Here is a 22,893-nt window from a genome sequence, read left to right on the forward strand (position 1 = left end):
CGATGGCGGAGAAGGGGATGGAGGTGGGTGAATGTCGTCTGAATCGAAATCCGACATTGCGATTGCAGGATAGCGGGCTGGGATGAGGATTTGAAAGTTTATAAAGTGGAAGCAGGACACTGATTGGGCTTCGTGGTGGAGTAGTTCGAAGCTGATTGGCTCGCTTCAGAGACGGATCAGCTTCTGATTGATGGAGGTAAGTCAGAGTTTCTTCAGTTGAACTTCCGCTAGAGCTTCATTTGTAAGTAAAAGAGAAAAAAATGCTACTGTTCAAGTTCTTATTGGTAGAAATATTGCAGCTTTTGGCTAATAACTTTGGGATTTTATTAAATTGTCAGTAGCCAGTTTATTAGTGGGCTTTCTGCTTACATAAAGCCTGTACTTAGCTGACATTTTCCCAAATATTAATTCAAAACTATAAAAAATAAAAAAAAACTATAAAAACTACAAAAATATTTTTCATTGTAAGAGTGATATGTTTCACAATATTGTTTGTGTTGTTCTCTTTTGTTTGTTTATTTTTTTTGCAATAAAAAATGCACTCTCTGGCCACTTTATTAGGGTTGCCTGTTCTACCTGTGTTATTTGCTGTTAACAGAAGTAGTCAGTCAATCACATGGCAGCAATGCAGGAAAATTCAACATCATAAAGATAGCCTTTTAAAATATGTAACAAAAAAAGCTGGTTTAAGCTATTTTAAACTGCTGATCTACTGGGAGCTACACTTACATCCACCTCTTAGGTTTATAGCTATGCACTGTATTACTTAGAACATGTGGCATTCCAGATAATTGTTTCTCACTAGGTTTATTGCCACACTATAGACATTTAATGAAAAAAAATAATCTTGGTCTGTAACAAAAAAATATATTTTTTCATATACAGTATTTTAAGTCCCTATATTTAATGAAATCCCAGCTGAGGTCGAGAACTGATTTGCAAGGAGGACTTGGGCAGGAGGTCTGCAGCACACATGAAAATAGTTACACAAGTAACTATTCTGTTTATTATTATAAGATATATTACAATGAAAATAAATAAATATGATAAAAACATAACTGCTTAGAAAGCAAGTTGAACAATTAAAAGCTGAAACTAGTTTTTTTTCCTAGCGCTTTACAAAATGTCTAATGAACATTTTAAAATGTTCTTTATCTTACACAAATTCTAGGTATGTATAACCAGTTAAAAAATCTTAATTTGTTTACCTGAGGCAGTATTAGAAAATACCATAACTTTTGGTTTGGTTTTAAAAAGTGTTCTCAATTAAATGTAACTAGTTTCTACCCACATTTGTTTCTGATGCAATAAATATATATTGTTTTCCTGCAGGAAGTGCGACACACCGTGCATTGCCTTGGAGGTGTTGCTGTAGTTAGCTGTACTTGTAGAATTTGAATGATTACTTCAGCCTGACATCAGTGCTCATGTTTATAAATGTATGTATTTGAGTGAAAAAAATGGACTCAACATTTGGAAGTTTCATTTTTAACAGGTTTTGGAAAAGCGTATGGAGATGTCAGAAATACAATAGTTCAGTAAAATTAATTGTTGTGATACTTTAACTGTAGATTATGAGTATATGATTAACTAGAACTGGAGTTGTAGTTAATTATTTAAATCATTCAAAATCGAGGGTAAAACCAATTTAATCTTCTTAGTTGAATAATTATAACTATAACCTGTTTACTTACCAGGATTTTAGGTGAATCACACTGTGGGTGGCTTCTGGACCAGCTGTTAAAATCCAGCTTTTCTACCCAGTTTAGTGACTTAGGCTAAATTATCAGGAGAGCTATTAATTACAACCAAAGAAATACTTATCTCTGTTTATTCAAATGTCACCAAAAGGAGGGTGAATCTGGTCTGAGTCATAAAAGGTTTGCTGTACAAAGCAAGAACGGCTGCAAGTTAAACAATGATGTCTTTATTTCTAATTATCAAGAATTACAGAAATCTAACACCTATGCAAACACTACACACTACTAGAAAATAAAAAACGAGATAGACTAAATGAATAATTTAAAAGAGGGGGAAAAGGGGTCTAAGAGTCTATTGAGATGGCTTATAAAGGGTATCCAAGGAAGAACAAATGTCAATACGTTCATTGATGTTTGTTCAACCGTTAGAACAATGTAATTTCATTCAGCTTATAATTGTTACTGTTTAAAAATGCATTAACAATATAGCATTGTAGCACCTCAGTAAATCTTCATTCAACTAAGGGTAGTTTGATGCAGGGGTTCGGTGTGTGACTCAGGGGCCTTGATTAGACAAATTCCTTCAGTGATGTTGTGACATAACACCAGGGTTTCTTGATATAAATTTCCATGATTATAAATGATAACTTATTAAATCCCCTAGGTCAGTAATTAAGAAGACCAATTAAAAAAAGTATCCGTGTGAACGTGAATTTTATGGGCAAGTAGAATTCTCAAACATAGTTGTGGCCCCTTTGGTCAGGATTGCTGCAGTTTTACACTGTAGCAAGGAGTTGATCAGTCTGTGGTTTTGCCAAGGTGTCTCGAGAGCCGAGGTTGCTGTGATATTGGACTTTATCTCTTTGCATATTAAGTTTTGGAGTATCTAATCTTCCTCTTCCCAATACCCTGATAGAAATTCTATGGGGTTATGCTGAGGTGAGTTTGATGGCCTTATCCTTGACATTAGACCCCAAACATACTTAAAGGCATCAAACTCAAAGACACACCAGAGGTACTCACAATCATACAAAAAAGTTGCTTTCTGTAGTATGAGCTAAAGTCAAATAACTAGGTTCTACTGAGATTTAGTTCACTGGATTCAGAGTCCAGAGTGCTAACCATTACACCATAGAACCCTTAGAAGTGTTCACGCATTAAGGGTTTCTCATTTACAATAATCTCTACCCGGAGTTTAGCTCGATGTTTGTGACACTTCCAGAAGTTATATCCTCATGTTGATATTGAAAAACTTTGACAAACCTAACTTGGAAAAAACCGTCATCATTGCAGACAAAGTCTAGAGTGTTGTTCCATGACCTGCTGTTTGGAAAGGACCAGAAATATGCCAAAGCCCTCTTCAAAAGATTGGCCAGATCACATTAAGTCTCTCACATGTGTTTTGTTATGAGGGACCTATTCTCTCACACATACCACAGTTAACTTTCAATATAGAATTCCTAATCTCTACTACTGTTTGTTTGGAAATTACAACCCATTTAGTGAAACATAGAGAGCCAGTAATCTCTATGAATCTGTCAAGTGGCAAAGACAAGCAAGTATGTTTAGACTTGAGTGCTAACCATTACACCATAGAACACTTGGAATTGTTCTTCCCTCAAGGGTTTCTCGATTTCATTAACCTCTATCCTGGGTGTAGCTTGCTTTGTAACATTTCCACAAGTTGATCTTGTGGAAGTTAATCTCTAACTTGAAAAAACTGGCATCCTTACAGCCAAAGTCTATAGTGCTACCAATTGAACCTTGAACGTATCAGGGCTTTTCAAGATTATCGAGTCATTGGTTGACAGTGGAGTTTTTAATAGGTTCAGTGGTTCTTCTTCTTCCAGCTAAGCATTGGATAGGCAGCCAAGAAGGAGAAAGAAGTGGTCTTTAACTTCTTTCATATTCAATTGTATATTGAAACTTGGACATAACATCCAATCATTACACACAACTAGATATTTCAAGAGTTTCTTTATTGAAATGTCCATGATTATAACTGACAACTAATGAAATCCCAAAAGTCAAAATTTAAGAAGACCAAAGCATGGAAAGGATCCATATTAACATGATATTTATGAACATGTACAATTCTCAATACTTAGTTGGGGTCCCTTTGGTCAGGTTTGCTGCAATTTTGGAGTGTAGGAAGGAGTTGATCAGTCTGTGGTTTTGCCTAGGTGTCACAAGCGCCCAGGTTGCTCTAATAGTGAAATGTAATTCTTCTGGATATTTAGGTCTGGAGTACCTAATCTTCCTCTCCCCATTACCCTGCTAGATATTCTATGGGGTTTCACTGAGATGGGTGGTATGACCAATTAAGAAAAGGAGATACAGTGGTCCATAAATGCAGGCTTTGGCTCTGTGTGCAGGGGCTAAGTCCATTTGAAAGAGGAAATGTGGATGACCCTAAAGTTGGCGAGCAGGAGGGCCTCTGAACTTCTCTAACATTCTGAGAAGGTGACTGCTCTGACCTGAGAAAACTGAGTGGACCAAGAAGAGATGTCATATCACAGCAATCCCTCACTGACTGCAAAGAGTGGAAATGATGGTGAGATAGAGTTTATGAAGCTCTCAATTGATGTATCTGGTAGAGCAAACACATATTTGAAGCTCTAAACAGATAAAAACACCCTTTAGGTTCTACAGAGACTTGAACTCAGATCACTGGATTCAGAGTCCAGAGTGCTAACCATTACACCATAGAACCCTTGAAACTCTTCTTCCCTCAAAGGTTTCTCGATTTCATTCATCTCTATTCAGGGTTTAGCTTGCTTTGTGACATTTCCACAAGTTAATCTCTCATGTTGATATTGAAAAACTTTGACAAACCAAACTTGGAAAAACTGGCATCCTTGCAGCCAAAGTCTAGAGTGCTACCAATTGAACCTTGAAAGCATCAGGGCTCTTCAAGATATCGAGTCATTGGTTGGCAGTGGAGTTTTTAATAGGTTCAGTGGTTCTTCTTCTTCCAGCTAAGCATTGGATAGGCAGCCAAGAAGGAGAAAGATGTGGTCTTTAACTTCTTTCATATTCAAGTGGATATTGAAACTTGGACATAACATCCATTCATTACACACAACTAGATATTTCAAGAGTTTCTTTATTGAAATTTTCCATGATAATAACTGACAACTAATGAAATCCCAAAAATCAAAATTTAAGAAGACCAAAGTATGGAAAGGATCCATATTAACATGTCATTTATGAACATGTACAGTTCTCAATACTTAGTTGGGGTCCCTTTGGTCAGATTTGCTCCAATTTTGGAGTGTAGGAAGGAGTTGATCAGTTTGGGTTTTGCCTAGGTGTCACAAGAGCCCAGGTTGCTCTAATAGTGAATTGTAATTGTTCTGCATATTTAGGTCTGGAGTACCTACTTTTCCTCTGCCCAATACCCTGCTAGATATTCTATGGGGTTATACTGAGACGGGTCGTATGACCAATAAAGAAAAGGATATACAGTGGTCCATAAATGCAGGTAATGCTAGCTTTGGCTCTGTGTGCAGGGGCTAAGTCCATTTGAAAGAGGAAATGTGGATGACCCTAAAGTTGGCGAGCAGGAGGGCCTCTGAACTTCTCTAACATTCTGAGAAGGTGACTGCGCTTATCTGAGATAACTCAGTGGACCAAGAAGAGATGTCATATCACAGCAATCCCTCACTGACTGCAAAGAGTGGAAATGATGGTGAGAAAGAGTTTATGAAGCTCTCAATTGATGTATCTGGTAGAGCAAACACATATTTGAAGCTCTAAACAGATAAAAACACCCTCTAGGTTCTACTGAGACTTGAACTCAGATCAGTGGATTCAGAGTCCAGAGTGCTAACCATTACACCATAGAACCCTTGAAACTCATCTTCCCTCAAAGGTTTCTCGATTTCATTCATCTCTATTCAGGGTTTAGCTTGCTTTGTGACATTTCCACAAGTTAATCTCTCATGTTGATATTGAAAAACTTTGACAAACCAAACTTGGAAAAACTGGCATCCTTGCAGCCAAAGTCTAGAGTGCTACCAATTGAACCTTGAAAGCATCAGGGCTTTTCAAGTTTATCGAGTCATTGGTTGGCAGTGGAGTTTTTAATAGGTTCAGTGGTTCTTCTTCTTCCAGCTAAGCATTGGATAGGCAGCCAAGAAGGAGAAAGATGTGGTCTTTAACTTCTTTTATATTCAAGTGGATATTTAAACTTGGACATAACATCCATTAATTACACACAACTAAATATTTCAAGAGTTTCTTTATTGAAATTTTCCATGATAATAACTGACAACTAATGAAATCCCAAAAGTCAAAATTTAAGAAGACCTAAGCATGGAAAGGATCCATATTAACATGTCATTTATGAACATGTACAGTTCTCAATACTTAGTTGGGGTCCCTTTGGTCAGGTTTGCTCCAATTTTGGAGTGTAGGAAGGAGATGATCAGTTTGTGGTTTTGCCTAGGTGTCACAAGAGCCCAGGTTGCTCTGATAGTGAATTGTAATTGTTCTGCATATTTAGGTCTGGAGTACCTACTTTTCCTCTGCCCAATACCCTGCTAGATATTCTATGGGGTTATACTGAGACGGGTCGTATGACCAATTAAGAAAAGGAGATACAGTGGTCCATAAATGCAGGTAATGCTAGCTTTGGCTCTGTGTGCAGGGGCTAAGTCCATTTGAAAGAGGAAATGTGGATGACCCTAAAGTTGGTGAGCAGGAGGGCCTCTGAACTTCTCTAACATTCTGAGAAGGTGACTGCGCTGACCTGAGAAAACTGAGTGGACCAAGAAGAGATGTCATATCATAGCAATCCCTCACTGACTGCAAAGAGTGGAAATGATGGTGAGATAGTTTATGAAGCTCTCAATAGTAGTTTCTTCTAGTGCAAACACATATTTGAAGCTCTAAACAGATAAAAACACCCTCTAGGTTCTACTGAGACTTGAACTCAGATCAGTGGATTCAGAGTCCAGAGTGCTAACCATTACACCATAGAACCCTTGAAACGCATCTTCCCTCAAAGGTTTCTCGATTTCATTCATCTCTATTCAGGGTTTAGCTTGCTTTGTGACATTTCCACAAGTTAATCTCTCATGTTGATATTGAAAAACTTTGACAAACCAAACTTGGAAAAACTGGCATCCTTGCAGCCAAAGTCTAGAGTGCTACCAATTGAACCTTGAAAGCATCAGGGCTTTTCAAGTTTATCGAGTCATTGGTTGGCAGTGGAGTTTTTAATAGGTTCAGTGGTTCTTCTTCTTCCAGCTAAGCATTGGATAGGCAGCCAAGAAGGAGAAAGATGTGGTCTTTAACTTCTTTCATATTCAAGTGGATATTTAAACTTGGACATAACATCCATTAATTACACACAACTAAATATTTCAAGAGTTTCTTTATTGAAATTTTCCATGATAATAACTGACAACTAATGAAATCCCAAAAGTCAAAATTTAAGAAGACCTAAGCATGGAAAGGATCCATATTAACATGTCATTTATGAACATGTACAGTTCTCAATACTTAGTTGGGGTCCCTTTGGTCAGGTTTGCTCCAATTTTGGAGTGTAGGAAGGAGATGATCAGTTTGTGGTTTTACCTAGGTGTCACAAGAGCCCAGGTTGCTCTAATAGTAAATTGTAATTGTTCTGCATATTTAGGTCTGGAGTACCTACTTTTCCTCTGCCCAATACCCTGCTAGATATTCTATGGGGTTATACTGAGACGGGTCGTATGACCAATTAAGAAAAGGAGATACAGTGGTCCATAAATGCAGGTAATGCTAGCTTTGGCTCTGTGTGCAGGGGCTAAGTCCATTTGAAAGAGGAAATGTGGATGACCCTAAAGTTGGCGAGCAGGAGGGCCTCTGAACTTCTCTAACATTCTGAGAAGGTGACTGCGCTTATCTGAGATAACTCAGTGAACCAAGAAGAGATGTCATATCACAGCAATCCCTCACTGACTGCAAAGAGTGGAAATGATGGTGAGAAAGAGTTTATGAAGCTCTCAATTGATGTATCTTGTAGAGCAAACACATATTTGAAGCTCTAAACAGATAAAAACACCCTCTAGGTTCTACTGAGACTTGAACTGAGATCAGTGGATTCAGAGTCCAGAGCGCTAACCATTACACCATAGAACCCTTGAAACTCATCTTCCCTCAAATTTTCTCGATTTCATTCATCTCTATTCAGGGTTTAGCTTGCTTTGTGACATTTCCACAAGTTAATCTCTCATGTTGATATTGAAAAACTTTGACAAACCAAACTTGGAAAAACTGGCATCCTTGCAGCCAAAGTCTAGAGTGCTACCAATTGAACCTTGAAAGCATCAGGGCTTTTCAAGTTATCGAGTCATTGGTTGGCAGTGGAGTTTTTAATAGGTTCAGTGGTTCTTCTTCTTCCAGCTAAGCATTGGATAGGCAGCCAAGAAGGAGAAAGATGTGGTCTTTAACTTCTTTCATATTCAAGTGGATATTTAAACTTGGACATAACATCCATTCATTACACACAACTAGATATTTCAAGAGTTTCTTTATTGAAATTTTCCATGATAATAACTGACAACTAATGAAATCCCAAAAGTCAAAATTTAAGAAGACCAAAGCATGGAAAGGATCCATATTAACATGTCATTTATGAACATGTACAGTTCTCAATACTTAGTTGGGGTCCCTTTGGTCAGGTTTGCTCCAATTTTGGAGTGTAGGAAGGAGATGATCAGTTTGTGGTTTTGCCTAGGTGTCACAAGAGCCCAGGTTGCTCTGATAGTGAATTGTAATTGTTCTGCATATTTAGGTCTGGAGTACCTACTTTTCCTCTGCCCAATACCCTGCTAGATATTCTATGGGGTTATACTGAGACGGGTCGTATGACCAATTAAGAAAAGGAGATACAGTGGTCCATAAATGCAGGTAATGCTAGCTTTGGCTCTGTGTGCAGGGGCTAAGTCCATTTGAAAGAGGAAATGTGGATGACCCTAAAGTTGGTGAGCAGGAGGGCCTCTGAACTTCTCTAACATTCTGAGAAGGTGACTGCGCTGACCTGAGAAAACTGAGTGGACCAAGAAGAGATGTCATATCACAGCAATCCCTCACTGACTGCAAAGAGTGGAAATGATGGTGAGATAGAGTTTATGAAGCTCTCAATTGCAGTTTCTGCTAGTGCAAACACATATTTGAAGCTCTAAACAGATAAAAACACCCTCTAGGTTCTACTGAGACTTGAACTCAGATCAGTGGATTCAGAGTCCAGAGTGCTAACCATTACACCATAGAACCCTTGAAACGCATCTTCCCTCAAAGGTTTCTCGATTTCATTCATCTCTATTCAGGGTTTAGCTTGCTTTGTGACATTTCCACAAGTTAATCTCTCATGTTGATATTGAAAAACTTTGACAAACCAAACTTGGAAAAACTGGCATCCTTGCAGCCAAAGTCTAGAGTGCTACCAATTGAACCTTGAAAGCATCAGGGCTTTTCAAGTTTATCGAGTCATTGGTTGGCAGTGGAGTTTTTAATAGGTTCAGTGGTTCTTCTTCTTCCAGCTAAGCATTGGATAGGCAGCCAAGAAGGAGAAAGATGTGGTCTTTAACTTCTTTCATATTCAAGTGGATATTTAAACTTGGACATAACATCCATTCATTACACACAACTAAATATTTCAAGAGTTTCTTTATTGAAATTTTCCATGATAATAACTGACAACTAATGAAATCCCAAAAGTCAAAATTTAAGAAGACCTAAGCATGGAAAGGATCCATATTAACATGTCATTTATGAACATGTACAGTTCTCAATACTTAGTTGGGGTCCCTTTGGTCAGGTTTGCTCCAATTTTGGAGTGTAGGAAGGAGATGATCAGTTTGTGGTTTTGCCTAGGTGTCACAAGAGCCCAGGTTGCTCTAATAGTGAATTGTAATTGTTCTGCATATTTAGGTCTGGAGTACCTACTTTTCCTCTGCCCAATACCCTGCTAGATATTCTATGGGGTTATACTGAGACGGGTCGTATGACCAATTAAGAAAAGGAGATACAGTGGTCCATAAATGCAGGTAATGCTAGCTTTGGCTCTGTGTGCAGGGGCTAAGTCCATTTGAAAGAGGAAATGTGGATGACCCTAAAGTTGGCGAGCAGGAGGGCCTCTGAACTTCTCTAACATTCTGAGAAGGTGACTGCGCTGATCTGAGATAACTCAGTGGACCAAGAAGAGATGTCATATCACAGCAATCCCTCACTGACTGCAAAGAGTGGAAATGATGGTGAGAAAGAGTTTATGAAGCTCTCAATTGATGTATCTGGTAGAGCAAACACATATTTGAAGCTCTAAACAGATAAAAACACCCTCTAGGTTCTACTGAGACTTGAACTCAGATCAGTGGATTCAGAGTCCAGAGTGCTAACCATTACACCATAGAACCCTTGAAACTCATCTTCCCTCAAAGGTTTCTCGATTTCATTCATCTCTATTCAGGGTTTAGCTTGCTTTGTGACATTTCCACAAGTTAATCTCTCATGTTGATATTGAAAAACTTTGACAAACCAAACTTGGAAAAACTGGCATCCTTGCAGCCAAAGTCTAGAGTGCTACCAATTGAACCTTGAAAGCATCAGGGCTTTTCAAGTTATCGAGTCATTGGTTGGCAGTGGAGTTTTTAATAGGTTCAGTGGTTCTTCTTCTTCCAGCTAAGCATTGGATAGGCAGCCAAGAAGGAGAAAGATGTGGTCTTTAACTTCTTTCATATTCAAGTGGATATTGAAACTTGGACATAACATCCATTCATTACACACAACTAGATATTTCAAGAGTTTCTTTATTGAAATTTTCCATGATAATAACTGACAACTAATGAAATCCCAAAAGTCAAAATTTAAGAAGACCAAAGTATGGAAAGGATCCATATTAACATGTCATTTATGAACATGTACAGTTCTCAATACTTAGTTGGGGTCCCTTTGGTCAGGTTTGCTCCAATTTTGGAGTGTAGGAAGGAGTTGATCAGTTTGTGGTTTTGCCTAGGTGTCACAAGAGCCCAGGTTGCTCTGATAGTGAATTGTAATTGTTCTGCATATTTAGGTCTGGAGTACCTACTTTTCCTCTGCCCAATACCCTGCTAGATATTCTATGGGGTTATACTGAGACGGGTCGTATGACCAATTAAGAAAAGGAGATACAGTGGTCCATAAATGCAGGTAATGCTAGCTTTGGCTCTGTGTGCAGGGGCTAAGTCCATTTGAAAGAGGAAATGTGGATGACACTAAAGTTGGTGAGCAGGAGGGCCTCTGAACTTCTCTAACATTCTGAGAAGGTGACTGCGCTGACCTGAGAAAACTGAGTGGACCAAGAAGAGATGTCATATCACAGCAATCCCTCACTGACTGCAAAGAGTGGAAATGATGGTGAGATAGAGTTTATGAAGCTCTCAATTGCAGTTTCTGCTAGTGCAAACACATATTTGAAGCTCTAAACAGATAAAAACACCCTCTAGGTTCTACTGAGACTTGAACTCAGATCAGTGGATTCAGAGTCCAGAGTGCTAACCATTACACCATAGAACCCTTGAAACTCATCTTCCCTCAAAGGTTTCTCGATTTCATTCATCTCTATTCAGGGTTTAGCTTGCTTTGTGACATTTCCACAAGTTAATCTCTCATGTTGATATTGAAAAACTTTGACAAACCAAACTTGGAAAAACTGGCATCCTTGCAGCCAAAGTCTAGAGTGCTACCAATTGAACCTTGAAAGCATCAGGGCTTTTCAAGTTATCGAGTCATTGGTTGGCAGTGGAGTTTTTAATAGGTTCAGTGGTTCTTCTTCTTCCAGCTAAGCATTGGATAGGCAGCCAAGAAGGAGAAAGATGTGGTCTTTAACTTCTTTCATATTCAAGTGGATATTTAAACTTGGACATAACATCCATTCATTACACACAACTAGATATTTCAAGAGTTTCTTTATTGAAATTTTCCATGATAATAACTGACAACTAATGAAATCCCAAAAGTCAAAATTTAAGAAGACCAAAGCATGGAAAGGATCCATATTAACATGTCATTTATGAACATGTACAGTTCTCAATACTTAGTTGGGGACCCTTTGGTCAGGTTTGCTCCAATTTTGGAGTGTAGGAAGGAGATGATCAGTTTGTGGTTTTGCCTAGGTGTCACAAGAGCCCAGGTTGCTCTGATAGTGAATTGTAATTGTTCTGCATATTTAGGTCTGGAGTACCTACTTTTCCTCTGCCCAATACCCTGCTAGATATTCTATGGGGTTATACTGAGACGGGTCGTATGACCAATTAAGAAAAGGAGATACAGTGGTCCATAAATGCAGGTAATGCTAGCTTTGGCTCTGTGTGCAGGGGCTAAGTCCATTTGAAAGAGGAAATGTGGATGACCCTAAAGTTGGTGAGCAGGAGGGCCTCTGAACTTCTCTAACATTCTGAGAAGGTGACTGCGCTGACCTGAGAAAACTGAGTGGACCAAGAAGAGATGTCATATCACAGCAATCCCTCACTGACTGCAAAGAGTGGAAATGATGGTGAGATAGAGTTTATGAAGCTCTCAATTGCAGTATCTGGTAGAGCAAACACATATTTGAAGCTCTAAACAGATAAAAACACCCTCTAGGTTCTACTGAGACTTGAACTCAGATCACTGGATTCAGAGTCCAGAGTGCTAACCATTACACCATAGAACCCTTGAAACTCATCTTCCCTCAAAGGTTTCTCGATTTCATTCATCTCTATTCAGGGTTTAGCTTGCTTTGTGACATTTCCACAAGTTAATCTCTCATGTTGATATTGAAAAACTTTGACAAACCAAACTTGGAAAAACTGGCATCCTTGCAGCCAAAGTCTAGAGTGCTACCAATTGAACCTTGAAAGCATCAGGGCTTTTCAAGTTATCGAGTCATTGGTTGGCAGTGGAGTTTTTAATAGGTTCAGTGGTTCTTCTTCTTCCAGCTAAGCATTGGATAGGCAGCCAAGAAGGAGAAAGATGTGGTCTTTAACTTCTTTCATATTCAAGTGGATATTGAAACTTGGACATAACATCCATTCATTACACACAACTAGATATTTCAAGAGTTTCTTTATTGAAATTTTCCATGATAATAACTGACAACTAATGAAATCCCAAAAGTCAAAATTTAAGAAGACCAAAGTATGGAAAGGATCCATATTAACATGTCATTTATGAACATGTACAGTTCTCAATACTTAGTTGGGGTCCCTTTGGTCAGGTTTGCTCCAATTTTGGAGTGTAGGAAGGAGTTGATCAGTTTGTGGTTTTGCCTAGGTGTCACAAGAGCCCAGGTTGCTCTGATAGTGAATTGTAATTGTTCTGCATATTTAGGTCTGGAGTACCTACTTTTCCTCTGCCCAATACCCTGCTAGATATTCTATGGGGTTATACTGAGACGGGTCGTATGACCAATTAAGAAAAGGAGATACAGTGGTCCATAAATGCAGGTAATGCTAGCTTTGGCTCTGTGTGCAGGGGCTAAGTCCATTTGAAAGAGGAAATGTGGATGACCCTAAAGTTGGTGAGCAGGAGGGCCTCTGAACTTCTCTAACATTCTGAGAAGGTGACTGCGCTTACCTGAGATAACTCAGTGGACCAAGAAGAGATGTCATATCACAGCAATCCCTCACTGACTGTAAAGAGTGGAAATGATGGTGAGATAGAGTTTATGAAGCTCTCAATTGCAGTTTCTGGTAGAGCAAACACATATTTGAAGCTCTAAACAGATAAAAACACCCTCTAGGTTCTACTGAGACTTGAACTCAGATCACTGGATTCAAAGTCCAGAGTGCTAACCATTACACCATAGAACCCTTGAAACTCATCTTCCCTCAAAGGTTTCTCGATTTCATTCATCTCTATTCAGGGTTTAGCTTGCTTTGTGACATTTCCACAAGTTAATCTCTCATGTTGATATTGAAAAACTTTGACAAACCAAACTTGGAAAAACTGGCATCCTTGCAGCCAAAGTCTAGAGTGCTACCAATTGAACCTTGAAAGCATCAGGGCTTTTCAAGTTATCGAGTCATTGGTTGGCAGTGGAGTTTTTAATAGGTTCAGTGGTTCTTCTTCTTCCAGCTAAGCATTGGATAGGCAGCCAAGAAGGAGAAAGATGTGGTCTTTAACTTCTTTCATATTCAAGTGGATATTGAAACTTGGACATAACATCCATTCATTACACACAACTAGATATTTCAAGAGTTTCTTTATTGAAATTTTCCATGATAATAACTGACAACTAATGAAATCCCAAAAGTCAAAATTTAAGAAGACCAAAGCATGGAAAGGATCCATATTAACATGTCATTTATGAACATGTACAGTTCTCAATACTTAGTTGGGGGTCCTTTGGTCGTTTTGCCCCAAATTTTTGGAGTGTGGGAAAGGAGATGACATTTTGGGGTTTTTTTGCCTGGGTGTCACAAAGCCCAGGTTGCTTGATAGGAATGTAATTGTTCGCATATTTTGGTCGGAGTCCCTACTTTTCCTCTGCCCAATACCTGTAGATTTCATGGGGTTATACTGAGAAGGGTCGTATGACCAATTAAAAAAAAGGAGAAAAAGGGTCCATAAATGTAGGTAATGTAGCTTTGGCTCGTGTGCGGGGGCTAAGCCCTTTGAAAGAGGAAAATGTGGATGCCCCTAAAGTTGGTGAGAGGAGGGCCCCTGAACTTCTCTAAACATTTGGAAGGTGACTGCGCTGACCTGAGAAAACTGAGTGGACCAAGAAGCAGTGATGGGGGTAGCGGGGTTTTTAAATTGTTTTAGTAACGAGTAAACTAACTAATTACTTTGACTGAATTTTAACGCAGTTTCCATTGCAGACACCCGTTACGCGGTTACCAGGTCGCACAAGAACCTTTTTTTATGATAGGACTCGGGCGCAGCTGCGTGTAGCTGACACCCCCCCCCACGTCAAAAAACTCTGCAATAGACCGAATGGTTAGTGCAAGTTTTTGTGCAGATTTGTGCAAAAAAAAATATTTTTTGTGCTACTTTTGTTTAAGAGATATTAAAGATTTTTTTTTAGGGCATCCAGAGGTGCCGCCTTGTCATGAGAGAGGGGTGGGTGAGAATGCGATGAAAAGGAGTTCCTCGTAGTTAAAAAGGGGGGTGTTTTGCTGGTGGGTGGGGTTAACGTACAGCACACAGAGAGATGGAAGTCAGGATGATCCAGCAGCAAAAAAAGCGTTTTCCACATGGAAAATACCGGTGTTACGTAGAGCTGCGGGGTTCCCCCTCACATAACGGTTTCCTTGCATCTCCCAACACGCAGGCGGCAAAGGGGGCACCCCGCAAAACGACAGGAAAAGCGCATGCTCGCTAAAGGGGCGCAACGTCGCCCTGTGCTCCCCACAGGAGAACTATGGAGAGCGGGGAAAGCAAATGAACCGACAAAACCAGAAATGATAGCCTTTGGAGAAAGGGAGAAATTGGGTGGATGGTGGATGGATGGATGGATGGGTGGATGGATGGAGGGTGGGTGGGTGGATGGAGGATGGATGGATACTCTGCCTTTTCAACCTACTGTATTTTTATTTTAAAAATTTTTTTGTGGCCTTTGTGGCAGGGGTGGGGACCCAAATTTTTTGTCACACCAAGTATACATCTAGATAGAAGATGGATAGATAGATAATGGTTTCAGTATCTATAACAACCCAAAAAACACAGGATTTTAGAATTTGACATCCAGTTATTAATTTTATATACTCCCGGATCTGAATGCCCGTTATAAAATTCACATCGGTTCCCCCTGATGTCATTTACGTTGGTTGCAAAAAAATGCTAAACTTCTGCGGTTTTTTGTCTTGTCGTCCGCTTATTCAGCTGGCTTTGGAAAAAACCCGGGGAGAGGTGGGGCGGGTGGTGAGGTTTACGGGGGCGAGAAAAACCAAAGTAACGCAATAGTTACTTTTACTAGTAACTAGTTTTCTTCTTTTTTGGAGTAATCAGTTAGTAACTCAGTTTCTTTTTGGGAAAAAAGTAACTAGTAACTATAACTAATTTACTTTTTCAAAGTAACGGCCCCCCACTGCCCAAAAAGAGTGTCAATCACAGCTCCCCCACTGATGCAAGAGTGGAAAAATGGTAGAAAGTTTTTTTAAGCCTCAATTTTTACGGTAGAGCAAACACATATTTGAAGCCTAAACAGAAAAAAACACCCAAGGCTACGAACTTGAACTCTATCACTGGACAGAGTCCAGAGTGTAACCATTACACCATAGAACCCCTTTAAAATCATTTCCCTCCCAAAAATTTTCCATTTCATTACCTTTAGGGGTTTTTTTGCTTGCTTTGTGACATTTCCACAAGTTAATCTCTCATGTTGATATTGAAAAACTTTGACAAACCAAACTTGGAAAAACTGGCATCCTTGCAGCCAAAGTCTAGAGTGCTACCAATTGAACCTTGAAAGCATCAGGGCTTTTCAAGTTTATCGAGTCATTGGTTGGCAGTGGAGTTTTTAATAGGTTCAGTGGTTCTTCTTCTTCCAGCTAAGCATTGGATAGGCAGCCAAGAAGGAGAAAGATGTGGTCTTTAACTTCTTTCATATTCAAGTGGATATTGAAACTTGGACATAACATCCATTCATTACACACAACTAGATATTTCAAGAGTTTCTTTATTGAAATTTTCCATGATAATAACTGACAACTAATGAAATCCCAAAAGTCAAAATTTAAGAAGACCAAAGTATGGAAAGGATCCATATTAACATGTCATTTATGAACATGTACAGTTCTCAATACTTAGTTGGGGTCCCTTTGGTCAGGTTTGCTCCAATTTTGGAGTGTAGGAAGGAGTTGATCAGTTTGTGGTTTTGCCTAGGTGTCACAAGAGCCCAGGTTGCTCTGATAGTGAATTGTAATTGTTCTGCATATTTAGGTCTGGAGTACCTACTTTTCCTCTGCCCAATACCCTGCTAGATATTCTATGGGGTTATACTGAGACGGGTCGTATGACCAATTAAGAAAAGGAGATACAGTGGTCCATAAATGCAGGTAATGCTAGCTTTGGCTCTGTGTGCAGGGGCTAAGTCCATTTGAAAGAGGAAATGTGGATGACCCTAAAGTTGGCGAGCAGGAGGGCCTCTGAACTTCTCTAACATTCTGAGAAGGTGACTGCGCTTACCTGAGATAACTCAGTGGACCAAGAAGAGATGTCATATCACAGCAATCCCTCACTGACTGTAAAGAGTGGAAATGATGGTGAGATAGAGTCTATGAAGCTCTCAAATGCAGTATCTGGTAGAGCAAACACATATTTGAAGCTCTAAACAGATAAAAACACTGTCTAGGTTCTACTGAGACTTGAACTCAGATCACTGGATTCAAAGTCCAGAGTGCTAACCATTACACCATAGAACCCTTGAAACCTTTGAATTACAGAGTATTTCTTCACGGAAAGAAGAGCAAAACACTGCTCTGGAGGCCTTTCTCAGAGGAAAAGATGTTTTTGCTCTTCTCTAGACTGGTTTTGGCAAGAGCAGCCTGGCTTGTGGTTGTGTTTTCGTCGTCGCTCTGTTAGTACTTCATATGCTTCGTTGATCTGATTGGTTTATTTGGCCTGTTAATCACCAACATAGGCCAATCAGCTAACCAGTATTTTCGCCCCTTCCCAAAATTACTTCAACTGAAGGTTTCCAGATGGATATGCGGAGCAAATCAGTTCAGCAAAGCCTGATAATCCGCTATCAATTGATAATGTGTGTGATAAAGCTGGGAAACATCTAAAACATGCAGGGCAGTGTGCCTTGAGGACCAGGGTTGAAAAACACTGCCTTATACCAATCATCAGACAGAATAATAGATACTGTGAGATCATTCGCAGGTCCGTTTCTGAGGAGGAATGGAGGCAGCTTCGGATGTCTGCTCCACATAAAACCGTCTTCCATACCTGGTCGGTTCTCGGGGAAATTTCAGATCAGTCTGATGCAACAGCAAGGGAATCTGATGGCTCGGCTATTGTAATTCTTTACTAGCCACAAACTGTAGTTAAAAGCCTTCAGCTGATCCAAAATCCTGCATAAAGAGTTCTGATGGAAATTAAAAAGAGAGATCATATCTCTCCTATCCTGGCTTCTCTTCATTGGCTTCTTGTTAAATCCAGAATACAATTTAAAATCATCCTTCTCATATATAAAGCCTTAAATGGCCAAGCTCCATGTTATATTAGAGATATGATTGTTCCTTCTGTTCCTAATGGAGCACTTTACCCTTAATGTGCAGTGGTTCTTAAAATTTCCAAAAGTAAAATGGCAGGCAGATCTTTTAGTTATCAGGCTCCTCTCCTGTGGAACCAACTACCCATTTCAGTCCGTGAGGCACACCCTGTATACTTTTAAGGGTAGGCTTAAAACTTTCCAGGTTATGCTGAGCTATCTCTATAGTTATGCAGCTATAGGCTTAGACTGCTTGAGGACATAGGGACCCCTTTTTCATAATTTAGTTTCAGTAAGTCCTGTGACTGGCTGGAACTGCTCTCTTCATCCTCTGAAATGGGAGGCAGCTCAGAGCTGGTATGCCTGGCTGTGTGTTTCCTGGATGGGGTCCCCTGTGGAGGTGGTTTACAGTTGCCTTTTGTATCTCTGCTTCTTCCCGAATGTCTGCTTCTGTCTCCTTGAACCCCAGTTGTCCTTGGCAGATGGCTGCTCACACTGAGTCATGTTCTGCTGGAGGTTTCTTCCTGTCCCCACAAGCATGCTTAGTGTGAGAGATTGCCTTCGAGTCAATGAGTCAATGCAATCAACTGGTGTTCCTTAGATAGAAAACTTTAAATCAATTTGACTGGATGATCTAGTTAATTTGTAAAGCGCCTTGAGATGACATGTGTTGTGAATTGGCACTATATAAATAAACTGAATTTATTTGAATTGAATTTTTATCTGCTTGCATGACTTGGCTTTGGACTCCTGGATGTTCTCCAGGGCAGAAGAATCTGGGACACTCTGGACGGCGTCCACCGCATCTTGTTAGAAGCCTACTGGCTCGATCCTACCTCGTTCTCTGGCTATGGACTCAACCGGTAAACCATATTAGTGACTTAGATCCACCTTTGGATTTACGTGGTCACTTACCTGTGTTTCTCTCCTGCAGAGTCTCCAGCCTCATACACCCTAGAAGCTGCTACTCTGTTTTTAATAAACTCCTTTTGAGTAATCCCATTGTCTGTCTTTCTTGAATACTGAGTCTTTCTGTTCTGAGTTGTGACAAGCTTACCTTGTCTATTGGCTTTACAAAACTCTACTGGTGATCCAGTCAGTGCCAGATTTTTTAAAAGTAGTTAGTACTTATCCAAGCAGGCCTTAATTGCCTCACATTGCCCAACTTATCACATCTTGTTCTGTTTCTTGATTTTCCCATCTCTCTTGCTCTTATTGTATTTTCTCGCTTTCTTTCTGATATTCTAGACCACGGCCCTGTGTGTGGCAACCCACCAACAGCAGGATACCCTCATGATCATCTCTCGAGGGCCAACTGAATTTCACACGTTGTTTTTTTTTATCCACCAGTGCAATTCCTGATTGTGAGAGTCATCACCCCTCATTACCTCATATTCACTTTATGCAAAAAGATGCATAATGAAGGTGAAACTTAGGCTGATCAAATAATTGCTGGAATGACTAAAGAATTGGTCCCTAAAAGCCAAAAAAAAAGCAAAGTTCATGCCCACTTTAAGTTGTCAAATCTGCTTTTTTAGCCCAAGAAGACTTTCCAAGCCCCAAGGTTGACATAGCCGCCTCCCTTAAATCATGCACATGTTTGGAAATGAGTAGACATCACTAGATACAGTCATATCGAGTTAATTCAGTGTTCCAGTTCCTGGACAATGCAATGCACACTATTAGAGCTCTCTGTTAAGAATTATCCAGTCCCTCTGTATACAGCTTGGAAATACATTAGCCTTAACACATAACAGGCAAGTATTATTAGGGTATTACAAGCAAATACATAAATAATAAGACATAATCCTAACAAGGTTTAATGTAGTGGCACTTCCCAATAAGAAAACAAACACCAAAGACTGCATTGAATGTTAGTGCTTTGGTTCACATAACACACACATTTCCCAGGAATTGGTGACGGGTAACACAACTTGGAATAAGCAGAGATTGATTACTGTAACAATAAGAGCCAATCAGAAGGAAAAGAGATATGTTCCTATCATAAATACTATTGCAGTTAACCTGCTGATGTGATATCTCAGAGTTCCTGCACAAGAAGGAAGGAAAGTTGACAAAACAAACCCCAGAATCATGAAAGTAAAAACAAATTCCGTTCCATTAATATGAAATATAGATATGTTTTTCACATAACAGTTAGGCAGTGTCTTCATTCAAATGTTTAAAAAGGAGTTGGATTAAGTAAAATTTCTGTAGACATCAAGAACAAAAACACAGTGGTCTGTGACTTGCAGGGGTGCATGGTGTCTTTCTACATGAAGATGCAAATGATCCCTCCTGTTATCCAAGCAACTACCGGTAATGTCAATGGGAAAAAGCAGTGATGCAGTTTCTGGAACAAGACCAGCTCACAATGTTATGTGCATATTCACTTGATCAGCTCGGTTGCCAGCCCAGTCAGCAGGTAGCCCTGCAGCTCCTTATCCATAAAAAAACCATCAACAGAATTGTCTTCCATACATCAAAGGTAATACTTATCTCAGCTAAAAAAAAAAAAAAGACCATGGACCTCCATGGTATGTTTCGTAGGTAAATGGAAACGTGCAACAAGCCTGGCATTTTCAAAGCTTCCATAAACCAACTTCAGCCACCACCTTTTAGGCTTACTGTTTTCACATCTGCATGCTCCTGCCATTCAAAATTACTAAAGTTAATTAGTCAAGCTGCATTACACAATGTCATCCTGACCTGAGATTTACACCCTCAGTGGCTTTGGTGTGCAGCAGGGTGTAATTTTCCACGAAGGATGTCAGTTAGTGTTTATATTGTATAACTAAGGGTTTTTATTATTTTGCATACAGGTTGTATATATTTGTATGTCTTATTATCTATACTAAGCCACATGTACCTTCAAGAAATAGAATAACAAAATTAATATGTCAAAAGAAAAACAAAAGGAAAAACAATTATCCACAAACAAATGTTCAGAATCATGCTGCACTATCTAAAGAGCTGCAGATTTACGGTAGTCTTTATTAGAGCTCATCATCTAAAAAATAAACCCAAGTAACAGGTGCAATACACTTGGTTTTTTTGCAACAGAGCAGCAAATTAGCTTGAGGCATATGGGACCAGTTTTTAACAGATGTGTTCAAATTCACTACTTTTTCTCTAAAAGAAACTGCACACTTTTAATTAGTTCATGCCATTATAATATGAAAATCTCTATCCATCCAAAAGCACCAATGAGTAATTCGTAGCCCAGAGTCAAAATGCCATAAATGTAGCTGTATATTGATCCAGAAGAAAAATTATGACCATTGAGAGGGAAGTGCTTAACCTTAACTCTTCATCAAAGCCACCATTAGTGATTAGAATGTATTAGGCAGACTATAAACATTAAAAAACAAAGTTGAAGCATTAAAAGAAAAAAGAGTAAGCATAATGATTTGGGCAAATTCAGCTAGAGACAAACTTTAATAGCTGATGTGGGAAAGAAAGACTTAAACTTTGTTCTTAATCAACAGGTTAAATTTCTAAAAAATTTCAGAATGGAATGATGTTAAAATCTACTGTGCACACTATTGTATTGAGTAAGTTATTGTATAACCAGAGTCCAGTCATGGTCCCATACTCCCAATTCACAGCTGAAAATACCAATAAAAGACATCAAAACAGGACAATGACTAATAAAATATGATAAAGTAAAGTAAATAAAATATGATGAGCTAGACCAATGATAAATCAAATGGTATTGTATATCACATATAGATGCCCGGTTGTAAGTACATTCTCTTTCTGTTGATCACATAGAATCAGGAGGGGACAGTCTAGCACAGCCAGTGTGTTCAACAGGAAAACCTTGGGTCCTATCATCCATATGGATATTACTTTGACTCTACCTACCTAAGTCTTCATAGACTATTCATGAATGTGCAATTCCAGTCCTGAGTCTCTTTCAATTTTTAAATGTGTCCTTTGTCCAACACCTGAACTAAATGGGAAATTATCTCCTCAGTATGCCATCAAGTTCTCCAGAGTCATGGTAATCATCTAATTATTTTTATTTTTTTGAGTTGGAGCTGGGACACATGAATAAGTTGCAGGACATTGACCTTCATGGACTGGAGTTGCCAAGACCGTCTTGCAAAGAAAATAATATTTATCTTTCATCAAGGTAAGTTACTCTTGTAGATGGTAAACATGTTTTAGTAATAGTCTGGGCTCTGGGGTGTTGATATCATCTTAAAATTCTTCATATCATTATTCAGGAAAGGATTTAGTTAACAAATAGAGAAGTCAGTTATGTGTGAGCATTACCTTGCAACCTTCAGGAAATTAAGAATTTGCTACTAACATTATTGGTGCAAAGGACCTCAACACTCCCCAGATGTGCTATCTAAGACATGCTTTGATGGCTGAGGCTATTTTGGCAACAAAGTGTTGGGTACCCCCTCTCCTATTTTCATGTTCTTGGCGCTGATGGTTCATTTTTTTCATTTGCTCCTGCTCACCTTTTTAATTGGTCCAGTGGCTGATTAGCGCTGATCGTTTCCACCTGGTTTCTCAGCTATTTATGTTTGCTTGACTAAAATCAGCTCAAGGTTATTCGAGCAGTTTGAGATTTACTCTAGCATTCTGAATCTTGTTCTGTTTTCCTGATTGTGGCCAGATTCTGGCCTGTGGATCCCAGGTTTTACTTTCCCCCTGTCTTCTTTGTTAGTCTGAGGATTTCCCCTCAAGGACACAGTTGCTGCTCTGACTCGGCTGGCGCCTGCTCTCCTATCTCTCTCTCTCTCTCTCTCAGAACTCTGGGGGGGGGCATCCAGGACAACAAATGGATATTTTATTATGAGTTGTTCTTTTTTGGCATAGGTACTGGCAGATTTGGAAAATTAGTTTAATGCTATGTTCACACCAGAAGCAGCAGAGGCAGCAGGAGCAGCTAGTTTACATGCAAAGTCAATGGTTGACAGGCGTCAAGGTGCAGCAAAACGTCCCGCAGCGTATTTTGAGCAGCAGGCGCAGCTCGTCTCAGCAGCAGTCGCAGCCCGTCGGGAGCGTTTG

General features: G+C 39.4%; 4 non-coding genes across 4 annotated transcripts; all 4 read right to left on the reverse strand.

Moving 5' to 3' along the window:
• Positions 1-4,341: 4,341 nt before the first annotated feature.
• Positions 4,342-4,413, reverse strand: trnaq-cug. The gene has a single exon. It is a non-coding gene; the product is annotated as a tRNA-Gln (tRNA).
• A 7,893-nt stretch (positions 4,414-12,306) lies between these two features.
• Positions 12,307-12,378, reverse strand: trnaq-cug. Its single transcript has one exon. It is a non-coding gene; the product is annotated as a tRNA-Gln (tRNA).
• A 1,066-nt stretch (positions 12,379-13,444) lies between these two features.
• On the reverse strand, positions 13,445-13,516 carry trnaq-uug. The gene has a single exon. It is a non-coding gene; the product is annotated as a tRNA-Gln (tRNA).
• Positions 13,517-16,999: 3,483 nt separating this feature from the next.
• trnaq-uug lies at positions 17,000-17,071 on the reverse strand. The gene has a single exon. It is a non-coding gene; the product is annotated as a tRNA-Gln (tRNA).
• Between the last annotated feature and the right edge of the window lie 5,822 nt (positions 17,072-22,893).

Source organism: Cyprinodon tularosa, unplaced genomic scaffold (assembly GCF_016077235.1).
Source record: "Cyprinodon tularosa strain WSP-4 unplaced genomic scaffold, ASM1607723v1 ctg319, whole genome shotgun sequence".
NCBI classification, from domain to species: domain Eukaryota; kingdom Metazoa; phylum Chordata; class Actinopteri; order Cyprinodontiformes; family Cyprinodontidae; genus Cyprinodon; species Cyprinodon tularosa.